Source organism: Plectropomus leopardus, chromosome 5 (assembly GCF_026936395.1).
Source record: "Plectropomus leopardus strain MGB_pleo_1.0 chromosome 5, ASM2693639v1, whole genome shotgun sequence".
NCBI classification, from domain to species: domain Eukaryota; kingdom Metazoa; phylum Chordata; class Actinopteri; order Perciformes; family Serranidae; genus Plectropomus; species Plectropomus leopardus.
In genome coordinates this window covers 34,983,573-35,002,160 of record NC_142180.1, presented here as the reverse complement: position 1 = coordinate 35,002,160, position 18,588 = coordinate 34,983,573, and the positions used below count along the sequence as shown (strand labels likewise).

Below are 18,588 nucleotides of genomic sequence, written 5' to 3'. Positions count from 1 at the left end.
CATTATACTCTGCTTATACAGTAAACAGTGTTCATACTAATCAGACATACTGGACTTTGTCGTCAAGTGTACTTGGATCCGGGTCTGGGTCTAGCTAGCTTCTTGCTGGCTGTAGCTTCATAATAAACATAGGCCCTGAAGAGTTTATGCTTAAGTGTTTATATTGTATAAATGATGTATAAATGTACTGTTTGTTTACCTAAAGTCTATTCTTAGCAAATTAATATCATGAAATTTCCCCGTTCAGTGTCTATCATTATTACCTTTAATAAACCAGTCGCATTGTTCCACTATGATTATATGATAAAATGTCAAATGTCAAGTGAGAGTGTGCTGATGGAGCCGCAGCTCCAGTCTGTACACGCAGCTTGTGTAACTGATGAAAATCACCACACTGGCATCGATTCAACATCAGACGAACACTATTCACCGACGATAGCATTCTCTGCCATATTTCGCGTGTCAGTCAGTATGTGAGAGCCAATCTGTGTTGCCATGTCAGTCATCCCTCTCCTTGTTTTAGGATGCCCCCCCCCCCCGATAGACGCTGGCCAGACGGTCAGCAGCGGTGAGACTAAGCACTGATGACAAGCTGCTGGAACGGCTGCAGAGGAGGAGAATGAGCAGAGTCGGCATAGAGAGCCTCAGACAAGTATGCGCACACGCACACACACACACACGTGTGCGCGCTTAAACCCACATTCACATTGAAACCCTCATACACATACACTTCATAGCTGCTTGCAATCTGATGCCAATGATAACATTTTATTGCTTCAGTGGAAAACACTGTGGTTGATTTATGCCAGAGGTTTGATTTACTCAAGTTAGTCATTAACTTCAACCAATATTAAATTCCATTTAGTTAAGAGGACAGTTGAACAGTCAACATGCACCTTGTTGCCAACAGGGGGAAACAATAGCCCTTCTTCTCCTACATACTGAGCATACATGTGCAGCCATAAAAAGACACACTTTTTCTATATATTTTAGAATATAAAGTCGTGAGATTTGTTTAAACATTACAAATGGCTTCATCAGTGTTGTTTTTATGTTTTTTGGCTGCCTCAGCTCTGGCACTGTTGTGTGTTTGTTAGTCTGTAATCATGTGCCTGGGATTAAACCCGACATTTATCAGGTGAGTTTATGTTCTGCACTTTTAGCTTTTTAAATTCTGACACATCCACTGGCACCGAGTCCATGTTTACAAGCTGATGTTGTGCAGCCAAACTACAAACCTTTATTTACAACTCAAATGGAGATTCCAAACAGAAAAAGTAGAGCGTTAAGAAAATCACAAGAATTATGCATAAAAACATGAAATTTCCCATCGTACATTTCACTCAGTGAGCTGCTTCAATGCAGTGTTAAAACAAACATACTCATATATTCATATTGAAACAGTCATACACTATTTCAGTCTTAATTTTAAGAGGTGTCGGGCAAAATTTAAAGTTTGAAATCACAGGAAATCTAATATGATGATTACATTTCTGTATTTTGCTGAGATAATGGACTTACACTTTTTTCTCTCTTTAAACAAACATAACATTGATGTTTGGGAAATGTTTGCCTAAAAGAGCCGCTGCCACTCCTTTCATAACCAGCTGCAACGGTTGGCGTTGTTTTCACCTGGAGTGTTCGTGTGTGTGTGTGTCATGGCAAAACGTGGTCCTGGTGATAGTAGTTGCCGTGGGAACTACCATGTGTATTTTGGCGGACGTTTGTCAACGCGATAACATCCCAGCTGTGCAATATGCAGTCATGAATCTCTACAGGTGTGTGGTTGAGATGAAAATGAATGTTGAGTTTGGAGATGAGTGTGATCTGAGCAAGGCGGACAAAAGTAGGGGGTATGAAGTTTGAACGTTTTGCCCCTGGCCAACATTCACTTTAAGCTCTATTGCAGCTGAAGCGATCTCATTACGAGATGTTTGCTGATTATTAGTAAAAGTAGAATAATTGTTGTTGTTGATAATTCTTTAGCTTTTTGCTGTTGAAGTATTTAACATTTATATTCAGCCTTAAAGATGATGGGTCATGTGAGATTGTAGCATCGCGCTGGTTCTTTCATCACAAGGCCTATGGGAACAAGACGTTTATGATACTTACATGTTTTATTCAGATAATGAAGTAAAAAGTAGTCACATGACCTTATGTCGCCAACACAGCGAGGCTGTACGCCGCGTTCGACATGATGACCTTCTGTAGTCTCATTTAGTCACTTGCCGGCAGACGCCTTTTTTAAGACACATAAGATCTTCAGAAGTCACAGTGGGGCATTTACTGACATATTTTACGTCATGGAACAAAACGTGAAAGTCTCTTCAGTTTGTGTTAACCACAGACCTCATTTCAGGCTTCTAACCAAAATCCCGTCCAAAAAACCCACTGACTGAGAGTACAAAAGTGCTTACTCATTACCAGATTTTAGGACTTATCACCGGGTCACTCTGTACCAGTGGTTCCCAAATTGTGGGTTGCAGGTCCATTCTGGATTGAGTGACTTGTGAACAGGTCAAGTTTGTGAAAAACACAGTTTTTATATTTAAGTACAGTGAATTTCTGGCACAGAGCTTTTATTTTGAAGTGTGGTTTCTGTTTGTTTAGATTCTGTGAGATAAAACTCAATTTATGTTTAAATTTATCAAACGTGTGGACCTGTGAAATAATGCCGAAGGAGAAATCTGGACCGCATGACTGGACCTGTAGGTAATCACTGCTCTATACTAAATTTAAAAGTTAACCCTTTGAACCTGGAATGACATCAGTTTTCTTGTGCTGCATTAAGACACCTTTCACATGCATTTACATCTGAGTTTTTATGAAAACATGGCTAAAAGGCAATGAACAACCTGGCAAGAGATGTACTACAAATTGCAAGAAATTTAGAAAGGAAAAGGACCTAAAAATTAGTTTTAAAAGAGAGACACAGTAACTATTAGAAGATAATGAACTATTTAATCGATACATTTATTTGTTATTTTGTTGGGTTTCTCATTTTTAGCATTTTTTCTCTTTTTTTTTCTTGTGAGAAGGAACTTGTAATTTCCCTTGTTTTTGAAAGAAATCAAGCCAATTTGCTCAGGTGTCAAAGGGTTAAACTTTTCCCTATTTTTCTGGGGAACCCCTAAAACTCCCTCAAGGACCCCTGGTTAAGACCTTTGGTATTTGGCAGTTTATTGACCTTCAGATTGGCTGGTTGTGCTGTTCCATAAAAAGACATATCCACAGCTTTATTTTGAAGGAGTACATTGAGCGAAAGGAACAAAACATTTCCTGGGAGCAAACCTTCTCAAGATTATTTTTATATTTCTACTTTTACTGACATAATTGATGTCTTCACTTCTTCCACTATTGATATGCTTTATTGATTTTTTAAGGCACATTTTCTGACATCCTTCAGTCAGCCCACGACAACCAAAAATCTTTCGAAGCACAAACCGAACCATCAGCGTGAAAACATACCAGCCATGAGCCATATGTCAAAACAGTGTTATTATCCTCTAAGAATGTTAATCACACCGGTCTGAGCTGCGGCCATCTCTGCCTCAAGGGCCTGTTTCCTCAGCAAGTGGAGCAGTTTATGAGGGAGGTTAAGATGTCAGTCTGAGCCGCGGTTAAAGACCAGCCCTCCTCCAACTGTCCCCGAGCCTGACCTCCAGCACAGGAGGGAAGAATGTGATGTCTTGACGCTAAGTGTGTGCCCCGGCTCTCCTTCCCTCTGACCCCCTCCGCCCCGCAGCAGCAGCAGCAGCAGCAGCAGCCCCGGGGCTTCTTGTGTCAGCCACTGTGTCCCCAGCAACCTCCTCACAGTTTGCAAATATGTCCTCGATATGGCCGGCATGTCGTACGCAGATGTCTCGGTGGCGGGAGATAAATTTGAGAGCAAGGAGATGTCAGGCTGGCGACAGCTGTGGGCTACAATTTCACCAGATGTCCACCGTTGCTAACCTTCAGTGGGCATGAGCCGGCCGTCCCCTGGACGTACTTTACATGCACAGTAAATATTTTCTCAACACGCAGCTCATAGGAGGCGCAAACCAGAATTCGTTTGTCACGGCTCACATGGCCGCAGCCTTCAGGGGGTCTGATTTATTAAATCTGAAGGCACGTACCGATGAGATGCAGCCTGTGTTTCACTTAAAGAAAGTCACAGCTGGAGATGTACCAGACGCACACGGTGATAAATAACGTCTCCAGAGCTCTTTGGATGGTCCTGGACACGGAGTTCCTGCACAGGAACGGGACTTTTTAAGGAATACATCACGAACAAAATGATCATTCGTGTATCAATTACTCAACCCATATTATGTTGAGTTTTTTTTTTTCAACATGCAAACAAATAATCCAAAAATGTGATTTGTAGTCATAGGGGTCCACACTTTTTAGGAAAAGTAAAACTGTATCAAAACTTTAGTTTACAAACTCACAACTTGTGCAGTATAATCCGAGTCTCATTTACGCAGTCTAATGCATCATTCACATTATTCGTCCTCTGCTTTTAATTTTATCCAAACTCTAGTTTCTTCTTGTTTCCTTAGTCGGACTGTTTGGTTTTCCGTTGTTGTATCGTCATCTATGTTTCCCATTTCTGCTTTGTTTGTCAAAGCACTTTGTAAACTCTGTTTTAAAAGGAGCTATTATTATTATTATTTTTAATAATAATAATTTCATTATTTTATGCTCAGTACTTCTGCAGGAGGTGTGTGAGAGTTGGGGAACAGATGTGGTGAGCTCTATCAAAGCAGTCAGATGTCTCAGTGGCTCATTTCTAAATATAATGTGATTTTCTGCAAACCTTGGCTCGGTGACAGTCATTCTGTAATGTGATGTATTTTGCCTAATATTTAGAGTACAAAAACAAGACAGATATAATTAAAAACCTCATCATTTTAACAGAATAATAAAAATGTAAAATATGTCTCAGGCTCTATGAGAGAAAACTGCAGAGCAGGTCACAGATGTTTTGATATGTTTTTGCTGTTAAACGCAGCAAACTTTACTTCAATTGATCAAGAATTTTCTCAGTTTTTGGATTCTTTGTTCACTGTGAAGAAAAGAAAGAAATAAGCATATTTCTCCATGAACTCTAGGAATAATAGGGTGAGTAAACGATGGGTGAAATATTCTTTGCAGTGCAGAGTTTTTTCTTTTGTCCTTTTGTTCCTGAACCTGCTGGTGGCACTGTGACGCCTTCCCGTTGGTCAGACAGCGCTGACGGCTGTGATGTCTGTGTGCGGACAGAGTTTACATTCCTGCAGTCTTCAGTCGACCACGAGGCACCGGGTGCCATCGACATGGCTGTGGCATTTCCTGTTGTGCGGCGGGTGTACACGGTTCTGACTCTGGCGCAGAGTGCAGATTGGTCACAGACGCTCCCCGCTCAGTTCAGTGCGATTTGAACCGAGCCCGAAACGACTTAAGTTACATTTCTGTGCTTCCTGGCATTGCTGAAATCTGTTCAACCCCTTTTAAAATTGTTTTGATAAGCGGGACAGTGTGGTGTTTTGAAAGGCCTCGCATGGTGAAAGATAAGCCTCTTTTCTTTGTGCGATGACTCTCTGTGACGAATACTGACAGAGGGAGAAGAGGTGTGATGACGCCTTCGTGTGTGTGTGTGTGTGTGTGTGTGTGTGTGTGTGTGTGTGTGTGTGTGTGTGTTGCATACTATGGCAGTGCCTTCACAGAATCACCTTACAGTAAGTTTGGCACTTGAACTATTTGTCCGAGTTCACCCCATGGTTGATCTCTTTCCCATCCTTCGCTCTTGCTGCCGTCCACCTGAGAGTGTTGGATCAGCTGTGTGTGTGTGTGTGTGTGTGTGTGTGTTGCAACTGAGCAGTTACTTGGCTGTGTCAGAATGGGGTGGGGCTGAAAAGGAGTAATTTGGCGTCTGTAGATTACATGGAAAAGCTGACTGATGACATATTCATCAGATTTTCCACCCTTCCACCTTTTTTTCCTGAGAAATCCAGGTGAATAATGGACCTTACAATCCAACAATGCATATCATGTGTCGCTTCCCAAAAACATTGGACATATCTAAGCTCACAATCTACTCGTGTTTGTTTTAGCAATGAGAGTTCAGAGATGTCATCAGGTGGGTTTTTTTTTTTCTCAGTGTGGCACCAAGTTCTTTTGGGATCACTTAACTCGGCTGCATATGAGCGTCTGTCAGGATTACACATATTTTAAATGGTTTATGTGCCTGGTGCAGCAGTCACAAGCTGTACTGTAGGAGCCGAGTGAGGAGAGACTGAGTGCAGGAGCCGAACGGGATCCAACCAGAGGCCCCCGAGGCTCAACAAAACCTGTCCTGCAACCCTCTCAGCCAGCCCGCTGCAGTCTTAAGGAACAGATTTGTTTTTCAGACCTGTTATTTTCCTGCTTGGTTAATACTGACTTCTTGAGTTACAAAAAAAAAAAACAAACAGAGAAGCCAACAACAATGTATTTCACACACACGGGAACACGTAGTGTTCCTTGATAACATGATAAACTTTGATTTTTCATGCGTTTTGTGACTTTGTTTGATTGTTGGTTAGTATTTTGGATAATGTGCGAATCTGAATGAGATAAACATTTTACTTAAATTTTCATCAGGTCACTGGACACCATTTTTGTTCTCTTGTCCACTTTCCCTTGGTCTGATTTTGCCTGAAGTATAATGTTGAGATTTGTTGTTTTTGCAGTGCCAGTCAAAAAAATCAAACATCCCAAATCTTTCATTACAGGACCGTTTGTGACTTTTAAAAAGCCCATTTCTCTTAAGTTATGCCAGTAATACCCCTTTCCCGCCCAAATTAGCGCGTGTGCACAGGTTTTTCAAACGCGGATAAACCTAATAAATGTAGGCGATAAACTGCATTCCCACTGCCAGTGAACACACCGCTGCAGCAGACGAGTCTGTCTTTCTGTCAGACTGCGTGCGTGTGTTTGGGGTGTTTTCGGAGGACAGATAAACAGTAGACAGCAGCAGGAACCTATCTCTTACTTATTCAGTCTCTCTTTTAAACTGCAGTGCAGACTAACTTGGAATGAAGTTTTAGCGCTGCTTAACGGACCCCGGTGTCAAATATCACAAATCACAATTACCCTCAAATGGCTTTGCAACACACGACAGCGCCACCTGCTGATAACGTGGAGAGTTGTTTCCTCTCACGCAGTCACAGTACATACGTAGTTGGCTGTTTGCTATAGTCTGTGACATGTGTTCAAGGGCAACTTTGTGGGTGAGAAACACGCAACGTGAGGTGACTCAACAGTAGGACTTTGTTGCCACTAGTTCTTTGATGTTGGTTTGTGGTTTCTGGGCCTTTAAGTTGTGGATTGCTGTTTTGTGGCTGGTGGGATTCCTTTGCAATGTGGTTTCCAGTAGACTTTTATTTTCTGCACATGGTTTCAGCTTTAAGCCGGTTGCTGTCTCTAGTTTCAGGTTTAGCGTCGGACATGAGAGTGGTATCAATCTTCTTCCGACACTGTAACATTATTTATGTGTCAGAAAATAAGGAAACGCGTAATAAGTCCCCTTTAAATAAGATATAAAGCTTCAAATGATGCACCGTTGTGCCACAGTAGGTACGAGGTCGAAGTATGCGCCTCGAAACAAACGGGTGCATTTATCTCACTGATAACTAAAGCTGCGTTCACATGGAATTGGGGAAATGTTAGACAGCAAAACAGATTGCATGTTAGTGGACAAAAGCAGAGTGGTAACATTAGGAGCAGCAACAGAGAATAACAGCAATGGTAAAGAGGTCAAAGTAAAATAACTTTTTGCTATTTTGCATTATTACTTACTTTTTTTAAAGTACTTGACCAGCATCGTTGTTTTTTCCCTGATTTCATATATACCTTTTATTACATTACAGAATAAACATTTGAAAAAATACAGTGATTAACCCAAAAATCAAGACAGTCATGTTATCTTTTGTTGAAGTTTCTTTATTAGCGCTGTGAGTTGTTTGTAGGGAGCAGAAAGGGTTAATGACTAACTGGAGGTGTTTGAGTTCTGCGTTAGTGCTGAGCCAGGTGTCACTCAGACAGCCTGCCAAGTGACTCACACTCCGCTTTCGTTATGTGATGTAAAGCGAGAGGTTGACACCGACACCGCCGCTTAAATAATGCCACTTATGAACTTATCAGATGTGGAGGTCCGTTGGCCTCGATCAGCATCCGGATCCTGAAACACATCACCTGCTGCGAAGGCCTTCTGCAAACAGAGACATCATGTACAGCTATAAGAAGAGCGCAACTAGTGCGTCTCTATGTCTGTTTCACACGAGCTCAAACAGCCACGCCATGACACCTCAACAGATGCACAATCAAAAACCCTCGCAGAGATTGACTTGTGACGTTATCCCGTTGGAACCTGGTCTACCTGACACTGCAAACATTCCCGTCCCGTTGCCTCCCGCCCCCCCGGATCATCTTTCACATGCGGTCATCGCAGTGTAAATTCTCTGAGCCTATCAATTAGCAAAAAAGGATTACACGGGTCTTCAGTTGAGCTGACGTCACCTCCTGTACATAGGAGTAAAATAGGTCGGCGAGTAAACAGACCACAACAACTAATAAAATCAAAGTCATTGTTTAACCCTTTGAAAGCCTGCGTCGACATCAGCTTTCTTGTGCTGCATTCAGACGCCTTCCACAAGCATTTGAACCTTTGAAACGAGAGCAAATTTGATGATGATGATTGATTTATTAGGATTTGTTCGGTTTGATTTATTTAGAAAACATGGAAAAAAAGCAATAAACAACTTGGCAAGAAATGTCCCCCAAATTGCAAGAAAATAGTAAAACATTTTTAAAAAATACAAGCTGAAAAAGAAAAATAGAAAAAGGAGAAAAAGAAAATATATAAAGATAAGAAAAATGCCCAGATTTAAAAAAAACAAAAACAAAATATATTTTTAAAATCATTTATATGAATACTTTTACTTTTGCTATAAAGGTAGCAAAGGTAGGGTTTTTTAAATACATATTATAAATTTATCTTATCTTGTTAAAATAATTTCATACCCACCAATCAATTTTATATATTCCATTCATTTCTTTGTTTGTTTTATTCTTTTTTTTTTGTTTGTTTGTTTATTTTTCCAGGAAATTATTCTCTAACTTTTACTAATTTCTTTGTAACTTTTGGCTGATTTTTTGTAAAGTCGCTCATTACCTTTATTTGTGTACTTAAGAGGAACCTGGCCAATTTGCTCAGGTTTTAAAGGGTTAATGTTGAAGGTCGTGCTGTTTTATTGACCGTGACTCATGATGGTAATTTAACAATGAAATCAGCACCAATAAAAACGAGCCGTTCTTCTGTTAAGCCCAGAGAATTGTGTGAATACTTGTTTTCTTCCATACAAAAGAGAAAATGTCCCAGTTTTTTTTGGTATTTGGGGATTTTTTTTTTGTTCCGGCATGTAATTGTCTGACGGCTCCGGTATGTTACAGATGAACTATATCCATCTACTCATCAGAGACTCTAAGAAATGCCTCTGAAATATCCACTTTCATTCAAGCATCCCAGAACATGGACAGCGTGTTTTATTTTTAAAGCATATCCAGTGACAAAGGACACTTCAACCCCTCGCTTAGATTACATGTGGACGAGTGTAAGCTCATGGATCGGGGGGGTAATGTGTCTCTGAGCCGCCCCCAGGCATCATTATGTCCTACGCATACATGCTTTTTAATGGGTTGAGGGGCAGACCAATCACACTTGTCAACCTGTTGCCAGGAGACGGGCCGTGTGGTTTGCTAAACATCGCTCCACAACTTTTACATCATGGACTATATTTCTGAAAGTTAGAATATGAAAGATTGTGTTACCTCACAGAAGTGCTGAAGCAGGTCCCGGGAACACCTGCTCTTTCAGGGTAAAATATCATCGCCCCTGCTCCTGAGTTCAGACGATTTCCTCTTTAATGCCTGCCCTCGTTTGAGAAGACGATCACCATCCGAGCCTGATAAATGTTCGCCCAGAAATGATTAGAGAAGCAGAGCAACATGTTCAGTAGCAGCGAGCATTTTCAGTTGAGCTTCGTGTCATTTATCTCTGGTGTTAATGGTTCAGTTACATTTTATCTTTAGCTCGCTAATGAACGAGATTTAGCAGCAAGCTGAAGCACTCGTTAATTTATTTTAAGCCCTGCTGGCATTTTATGTTTCTGGAAAGCATAGATACGTTACATTTGTACGTTTCATACGTGTCATATTGACATTTCTACAGTGACGTAGTGTTTGATCTGATTTTGTCATCAGCAGGTGGAGGAGACGGTGGACGGTGTGACACGTGGGCGACACGACTGCCGAGCCGTTTGAGACCAACAACAGAAGCAGGTGATCTGTAGCGAGAAATCGTCTATGTTTCCAGCAGCGATTGTGCCCCCAGAATCAGGTATTTTAAACTAAAACATGATCTTTTTTTAACTATTAAGTGTTTTTTGTACCTAAACACAACCACATATTAGTCACAACATTGCTGAAACATAAAGAAAAGTAAACTTTTAACATATCTGCTACATCACTGGTTCCCAGCCTGCCGGCCCAGACTCCTATTAGAGGTCACCAAATTCATTTCCTAAAAGAAGACAAAAGTAATTTATTTTTTAAATTTTAAATTATCGTTCAAGATATTCCCCTGCCACATGTCCTGTCTCCCTTGGGCTTTCCTATCAATAAAGTGAAAAATGCCCCCCAAAAATGATCTTAAAAAAAAAAAACCAAAAAACTTATATTAGATATTTTATTTAGATATCAACCTTTTTTGAAAAATCTGCAATATAGTCTTCTACTGCAATTGAAAAGTATGCAGTTAACAAAACCATAGTGCTAAAAGGACAATGTTCAAGCATTAGGAAGAAGAAAACATTAAAACATCTCTATGAAATATGTATGGTATAATAATAACAATAATAAAAAATAAAAATGCATAATAAATACAGTCCTATAAAAAGTTCCTAAAAATATGAAACTCATTTCTGATGCAAAACAGAAATAAAAAGAAAATAATTTCTCCAAAATTAATCAAAAATCACTCAAATCCTCTGCAGTTATTGCATTCACCATTTGGGCTAATTGTACAGTTCATAAGTTGTTCTGTTATTTTCATACATTGAGTACAAAATAAAATAGCCATTAAATATGTGACTTAGTCAGGAGTTATAATATACAAATGTTACATATCAGTGTTTTAGAGAAATGTACAATGCCAGCATTGTTTTGGCAGGTGGGTTGTTATTTTAGTGCAGTCAGGTGAGGGTACAGGTACCCTGAGGGTACTTTAGAGTACTGTAAGTAGTACATGACTTTTTCTTTCCTTTTTTTTAAATGTTCACTTAAAAAATTGCAGTCTTGTTTATGTTTATAATAATTCCTAAAATAATTATATTGCAATTAGTTCAATAAATGTAAATGTAAGTTTGACACATCATATTTTACATTCAGTATTCCAGTTTTCAGTGCAATCGTTGGCTGCAGTAAACTGTCAAATACCCCAAATATCACATTTGTTCACTGTGTGTCTCGACCAAAACTGCGCTCCTCACAGGGTACTCTGCTGAAAAAATATTTGGGAACATACTGAACATATTGAAAAGAGTGTGAGAACCACTGTGATGGTTTATGTGGACAACATGAGTATCACAATCATTTGTTTCGGTTCATTTCTCCTCTGTGGATGTGAAATTATATCAATCATTGCTAACGCCGCGCTCTGAGTGATGCTGACTGACATCAAAAGGCAGCAGAGTCAGGTTTAGTGTTGGATTAGCTGTGATTGATGGTTTGTGGTTCACTGGTTGTCGTCTGCCTCCCAGATCTGCGACTGGTTGAAGGAAAGCTTTGATTGTGTTTACTGAAAGTGTTTCGCTGTAGTTGGTGAATGCTTAAGTGTGAGGAGCAGATGGGAGTAAGTGACATTTAACTTAACAGGCAGCCAAAAACAATAAATGATCACACTTTGCTCTGACTTTTTCTTAAATTGATTTGAATCTGTAATATTTAAACTTAACCCGCTGAAACATGAGCAAATTTGATTTCTTTAAAAACCACAAGGAGAAGGCAATGAGCAACTTACCCCAAAAAGTTGCTCAAAAACAGCAGGAAATTAGTAAAGCGTTACAAGAAAATCAACTAAAAATAAGCACGTACAAAACAAAAACAAACAATATGGCCCAAAAAAAGTGTAGATAATTTAAAAATATATATAGGATTTTTTTGCCATAACATAAATTTGAATATTAAATATTTAAATATTAAACAAATAATAAATGCTACTTTAATGTAGACTGAATAATTCTACAATAGATTGATGTCTCTAAAAAAAATTTTTGGCATCTTGATTTCTTTATTTTAATCCCCTTTTCTTTCATCAGATCCATCATAACAAATTAGTTCCCATAATTACTCATGTGGCGTAGAAGCACCTAACAAACAAATCCGGTTCCAACTGAAGCGAGTTTTACTGGAAGCATTATTAAACACTGGCTCGCTGCCTTTTTGTTGCTGCAGGCAAGACAGATTTTCCCAACGCGACAACAGCCTGAAATCAGGTGTAGAAGTCACTGTGACAAAAGACACAAAACACAAAGTTGAATCACACCGTGGGAAAGCATTTATAATTGTCTGGGAGCCTGAAAATTACCGCAAAAAGTGATTCAGGGGAAGAGAAATACAGGTCAGGCTGGTCACATGGGAAAACTCACACTAGTTTATGGCTCTTTACCTTATGGAAGTGCAGGACTGGATGTGTGAGGTGGAAAATATTCTGTGCTCCTGAATTTATATGAAAGGTTTGAAATAAGTTTTGATTCATTTTGTTCCACTGAACAAACTGATTTCTTTAAAAAAAACATGAAAGACAAAGATGAAATGACCCAAACATTAGCACGATATTTGTTAAAAAGTTACAAAAAAATTTAAATAACAAAACAAAACAGGTACATTAAAAAAAGAGAAAATGATTTAAATAAAAAAAAAACAAACTTAAAAATATATAATTAAATATATATAAATATAAATAAATATATAATAATAAAAAATGTAGTTCTCTTGATACTTCCTTAGATCGTGGAAAGCAACTTAACAAGAACTGACTCCAACATTAACTTGACGTTAGTTACAAGCAAATGACCTGACATTAGTAAAGAAAGACAGGAAATGACATGAAAAACGTAAAATAAAATAATAAATGGGAATAATAATTGAATTATAAATAATAAATAACATAAGATATATTTTCTTTCTGTAGCCTAATATATGATTGTAATAATTAAATTGTTTTTTAAATTATTTTCCTTTATGCTAATTTTTGAACGATTCTCTCTCTTCTCGTTTTTTTGAAAATAAATAAATTTGCGGTACATTTCGTGCTATGTTGCTAATTGCCGTCTTTTCCTATGTTTTTGAAAAAAAAACCCTAATTTGCTCATGTATCAAAGGTTTAAATCCTTGCAAATACTACAATATAAATCTAATACAAAAAAAAACTGATGTCGGTCCGGGTGTATAGAGTGAAAATTGAGGTTTCCCTATAGGGCTGTTGTGAACAATGCCAAGTTGCTGGGCAGTTTAGTGCATAGGCTGTAAATTATCAGGGCCCAGACACTGCACCGGACACTGGCAGTTTTGACTCATCTGGATTTCCCCTGCATTAGTCACCAACTGGAATATACACACAGACGCACACAAGTATGCCCACATAACCCCCTCGCTGTGTGAGAGTGATTGGCTGCAGTGTGGCCGGTGTCTGTGACTGACACTGATAACACATCTCTCCGTAGCGCAGCAAACGTCGCAGCTACTTCATCAGCTGCTCCACCAACTGCTCTCTGGCATCCCGTATGTAAACTCTAGACATTAATAAGACCGTGTGAACGGGCCCTCGTAATGCCTTCAGGACAATGAACACACCAAAACGAATTAAGCAGATATTGGGCTGCACAGCCACACGGGCTGGTTGCCATCTTTGGTTTTGCCTGCAGATACTGCAGATTAAGTCGAGCTTAGCGTTAGCGTTATGAGAATAATAACCTCATTAGACATTGTGTGCACTCCTACTGATGACAGCACCCGAGCTGTCGCTGACGTAGCTGCCAACTCATAAACACACATACATGTCAAATGAAGTAATACGGGGTTCGGTGACGGGTTCCCAACAACGGCTGAGGCTCAGAGTAATTAATGATGTAAGGGTCTCACATGTCGCTGTAAATATCAGATTTAATGACACTTTGAGGTCAGTTTGTCCTTGTTATGTTGAGAGGGGGACATGGTTAAAGCTGCGCGTAAAAAGGTTTATTAGAGACAATTTGACGTATCAATAACATAATAATCTCCCGGCACTTTTACAAGAGAGTTTTGAGATTATGTGAGTTTGTTTTTCCACTCAAACTTTATTTAACCCCTTGAAACCTGAGCAAATTGGCTTGATTTTTTTTTTTTTCAAAACATGAAAAAAGGAACTTGACACGAAATGACTCAAATATTAGCAATAAATTAGTAAGAAGTTAAAAGAAAATGACTTCAAATTAACCAATAAAAAAAGAAAAGTAAAATAAATAGCAAAAATAGGAAATCTCCTGAAAAAGGTGCTAAAATAAAATGATAATTATAATTTTTAAAAAAAAAAAAAAATCTATTACCTAATTTTAAATATATTACTTTAGATTTTTTTTTATAGTTTTCTTGATATTTTCTCTTATATTTGCACATTTTCTAATGATTTTCTTTAGTTTTTTTGGTGACTTTCTTTTCACCTTTTCCTCTTTTTTTTGTGTGCAATTTGTGGGACATTTAATGCTGCATTGCTTATTGCCTTTTTCTCGTGTTTTTAGAAGAAATCAAACAATTTTGCTCACGTTTCAAAGGTTTAAATACTTGTGAAAAGCGTCTGAAAGCAGCACAGGAAAACTGCTGCTGGTCCAGGTGTTAAAGGCTGACTAACAACAACTGATATTTACAGCAGTGACCTTGGAGAAAAGCTGCTCAGACGGGCAGACAGTCGCAGCGACACTTTGAGTTCACATGGTAACAGCAGTCTGCATCAAGGTTTGATGTCCAGCTTCTGTTTGGTTTTTTTTGTTCATATAGCAACTTTTTCTGTCAGAAATTTTCTTGAGTGACTAATAGTGATTTTTTATTATTAGAGTGTGTGTGTGTGTGTGTCTGTGTGTCTGTGTGTGTCTGTGTGTGTCAGCCAAAGCAAGGAACAACAGTGTGGTGAACCTATTTACACACATTTATCATCACATTAGTAAAAATGTACTTTTACTCATGATTGCACTATCAGTCAATCAATCAATCAATCAGACACTTTTCTTACAAGCAGACTTCACACAGTGTAGATAAGAGGCAAATGACAAGATCACAGCACAAAGTAAAATAAGTAAATACTCGTTAGTAAATACGTTAAAATGATATTTGAAATATTAAAACTTTGAAACAGATCAAAATGTATTAGAAAAATAAAAAATAGATGAATAAAATATAAAATCAAATAAAAGTTCAGTTAAGCCAAACTAAAAAGTTAGGTCATTAGTTTCCTTTAAAATGGCTTTATCGATGTCGCTGCTGGTGTGGTGGAAATTCTCTGCTGCTTTTGCTGGTGAAGAATGAAATCGAGACTTCTGTCGGCCCGACAAGGTTTTATTTCCTTTACCAAAGAAAAGGTCAATCAACATGTGAGCGGTCAGGATGAAGAAAGACCCAGCATGGGGAAAACTGGACATTTATGCTTGTGGAGAAAACACCCCTCGGTCTCTTATCAAAGGTGTGGAGTTAAACTCATCACAGTTCAAAATACGAACGAATTTGAATCTTGATGAGGAGACAGAAGGGAAGGATGTCTCACGTGGTTGAAATACAAAGGAACTGAATTCTGACATTTTGGTGAGGCGGTGGGAGGTTGTGTGTCTCACAAAGAAGTCAAAATTACAATTACAATTCCTCCCTTTTGATTATTGATTAATCATACAAAATCAAGAAAAACAATAAAACAAAATGGAAAAAAATAAAATAAACACAACTCCAAAATTACTACAACTTGATTATCCGACACATTAATTCACATGGATTTTAAAATGTATCATCATGGCAGTCGTTAGATGAAGAAGGAGAAGGGTTTTTGTGCTGCTGGTCTTGCACGTCTAGGTGGTGTCTGTTGAGTTTCTCAGAGTTGTCCCTCGTCTCGTCCTTTGTGGTGCTCGTTCATCGTCGCGCTGCAGTGGCTGGCGTGGACCCACGTTGCTCTCTCAGCGATCTTTACGGCAGTGTGCGTTGTCAGGAGTATCTGGAATGGACCTCGCCAGCGTCTGGAATGCCAAAGTGCTTCCTTCTTGGGTCCTTTATCATCACCCAGTCACCAGGTTGGGGAGTTATGGAGGCGATGTGGAAGCTGGAGGTGGAAAGCGGATTTCACCTGTTGAGAGATTTGAGAGAGAAGGGAAGATAAGTTTTTGCAATATTCTAACATGTCATCCTCACATAGGCCAGTGGAGGGGAGTGGCCTGGTTACAGGTTCCACTCCTAGGGATGGAGGTCTGCCAAAAAGAATTTCAAAGGGACTCTGGATCTTTTCTCATTCTCATGTGCGTTAAAACGATCGGCAGAGCTTTTGTCCATGACAATCCCGTTTCCTCACAACACTTTGCTAATTTTGATTTTAGAGTGCCATTTTCTCGTTAAACAGCACCTCCACTGGCGGATGATATGCACAATGTTGTCTGAGGTCAATGGAAAGAAATTTACTGACTTGGGTTATCATGTAGAATTGATAAAGTGTGAGCCGTTATCGCTACTCAGTTTGGTTGATATTCCCCATCTGGGAATAATCTCCGTTAACAGGGCTTTGCTACCACTTGGCTGCTTTGGTGCTTTGCTGGAAAAAGCTTCATCCCATTTTGACCACATATCAACCATCACTAAGCAGTATTTCTTCCCTTCTGCTGGTGACAGTTCTATGAAGTCCATCATCAAATGTTCAAATGGTCTTTCTGGTGGTGGGTGAGCAGCGTGTGTGATTGGTTTGGTTTTACCTGCGTTATGCGTTACAACCACATGAGTGACAGAACTTCTAGCATGAAGAAAAACTTCTGGTGAATCAGTGTTGAGTTACTGCATCTAACATCCCCCGTTTTGACACATGGTCCAACCCATGTGTCAATTTTGCAAAGTGAGGGAAGAAATGTTTGGGCAGGCAGGGTTTGTTATCTGGTCCTCGCCACACTTCGTCTGTTTGTGAGGCACCACAGCGTCTCCACAGCATCTTCTCTTGTGGTGTGGCAAAAGATTGTATTGCTGTAAGAGAGAGCTAGGAATAGAGATAGGTAGTGAAACAAACACAGCATTAGGGCGCATGAGTTGGAGTGCAGCTTTCTTTGCTGCGGCATCAGCTCTTGCATTTCCTAGAGAAACAGAATCTGAGTTGTTAGTATGAGCAAGGCATTTACAAACAGCGATTGATTTTGGGAGCAAAATGGCATCTAAGAGAGCTGTGACTTTGTCATGATGGAGAATAGGTTTTCTGTCAGATTTTAAGAATTACCTGTGTTTCCACAGTGTGCCAAAATCATGCACAAACGCCAAATGCATATCTTGAGTCAGTGTAAATAGTCACAGTTTTGTTACTTGCCAGTTTGCATGCCTCTGTCAATGCTATTAGTTCACGAATTTGAATCTTGATGAGGAGACAGAAGGGAAGGATGTCTCACGTGGTTGAAATACAAAGGACCGACGCCCTAAGGTGTGAGAAACACACCCCTCGGCCTCCTAACAAAGGTGAGAGTTAAACTCATCACAGTTCAAAATACAAACGAAATAGAATCTTGATGAGGAGACAGAAGGAAGGATGTCTCAATGTGGTTGAAATACAAGGAACTGAATTCTGACATTTTGGTGAGGCGGTGGGAGGTTGTGTGTCTCATAAAGAAGTCAAAATTACAATTACACTGGTCATCCGCTTCATTTCGTTACAGACTTAAAAATTCTTAACTTATGGAGGAATCGACCTGAGTTTTTTGGTACTTTCATAGTTTCCAGAGGATGAATCCTAATGACTTTGATGATCCTCCTCCACGAGGTTTCTTCTTTTTTTCTGTTTTTTAAAATGTCTTCAGTATTGTCTGAATTGCTATTTCCCGTCCCCCTAAATTCAGTATTATGGACTAAAAATCACTTTGGTAATCCCTCAGGACTGATTGCATCTTGAGTGTCATCATCTGGTCAACAATTTAATTTGTCCAGTATTTTAGCTTATAACCAAATTCCTGCAAAACAGGCCGTTTGAGAAGAAAGAGGAACTTCACACTCGACTTAGCACGTCCTGAATAATTTATTTATATAGTACCTTTAAAAAAAAAAAAACCCTGCAGAAACGGGATATATAGTTGGCGATACCACAATAGAGAGCCTAACAAACACAAACCTATTGAACACAAGTGTTGAGCAATGACAGAATTAAAAGTAGAGGACAAATAATGACAGACGCTCCGTGTGTCCACAGACTGTGATTTTTTTATTCTTTATTTCTGGATCCTAGTAATCTAAACTTTTTAGATAACCTTTTTTTTTGCATTTACTTTTATA

At 39.1% G+C, this 18,588-nt stretch overlaps 1 protein-coding gene across 7 annotated transcripts in view; it reads left to right on the top strand.

Annotated features, from left to right (window-relative positions):
• tp63 (tumor protein p63) overlaps positions 1–18,588 on the top strand; it is an 81,464-nt gene that overhangs the window by 5,915 nt on the left and 56,961 nt on the right. For 4 of the 7 annotated variants that reach the window (XM_088078072.1, XM_088078069.1, XM_088078071.1 and 1 more), the window contains exon 3: positions 10,267–10,402. The gene's annotated coding sequence lies outside the window, so the exon portion shown is untranslated. Of the gene's footprint in view, positions 1–534; positions 653–10,266; positions 10,403–18,588 lie in introns of those variants that run through there. The other 3 variants (XM_088078074.1, XM_088078070.1, XM_088078073.1) reach the window with 3 other exon arrangements.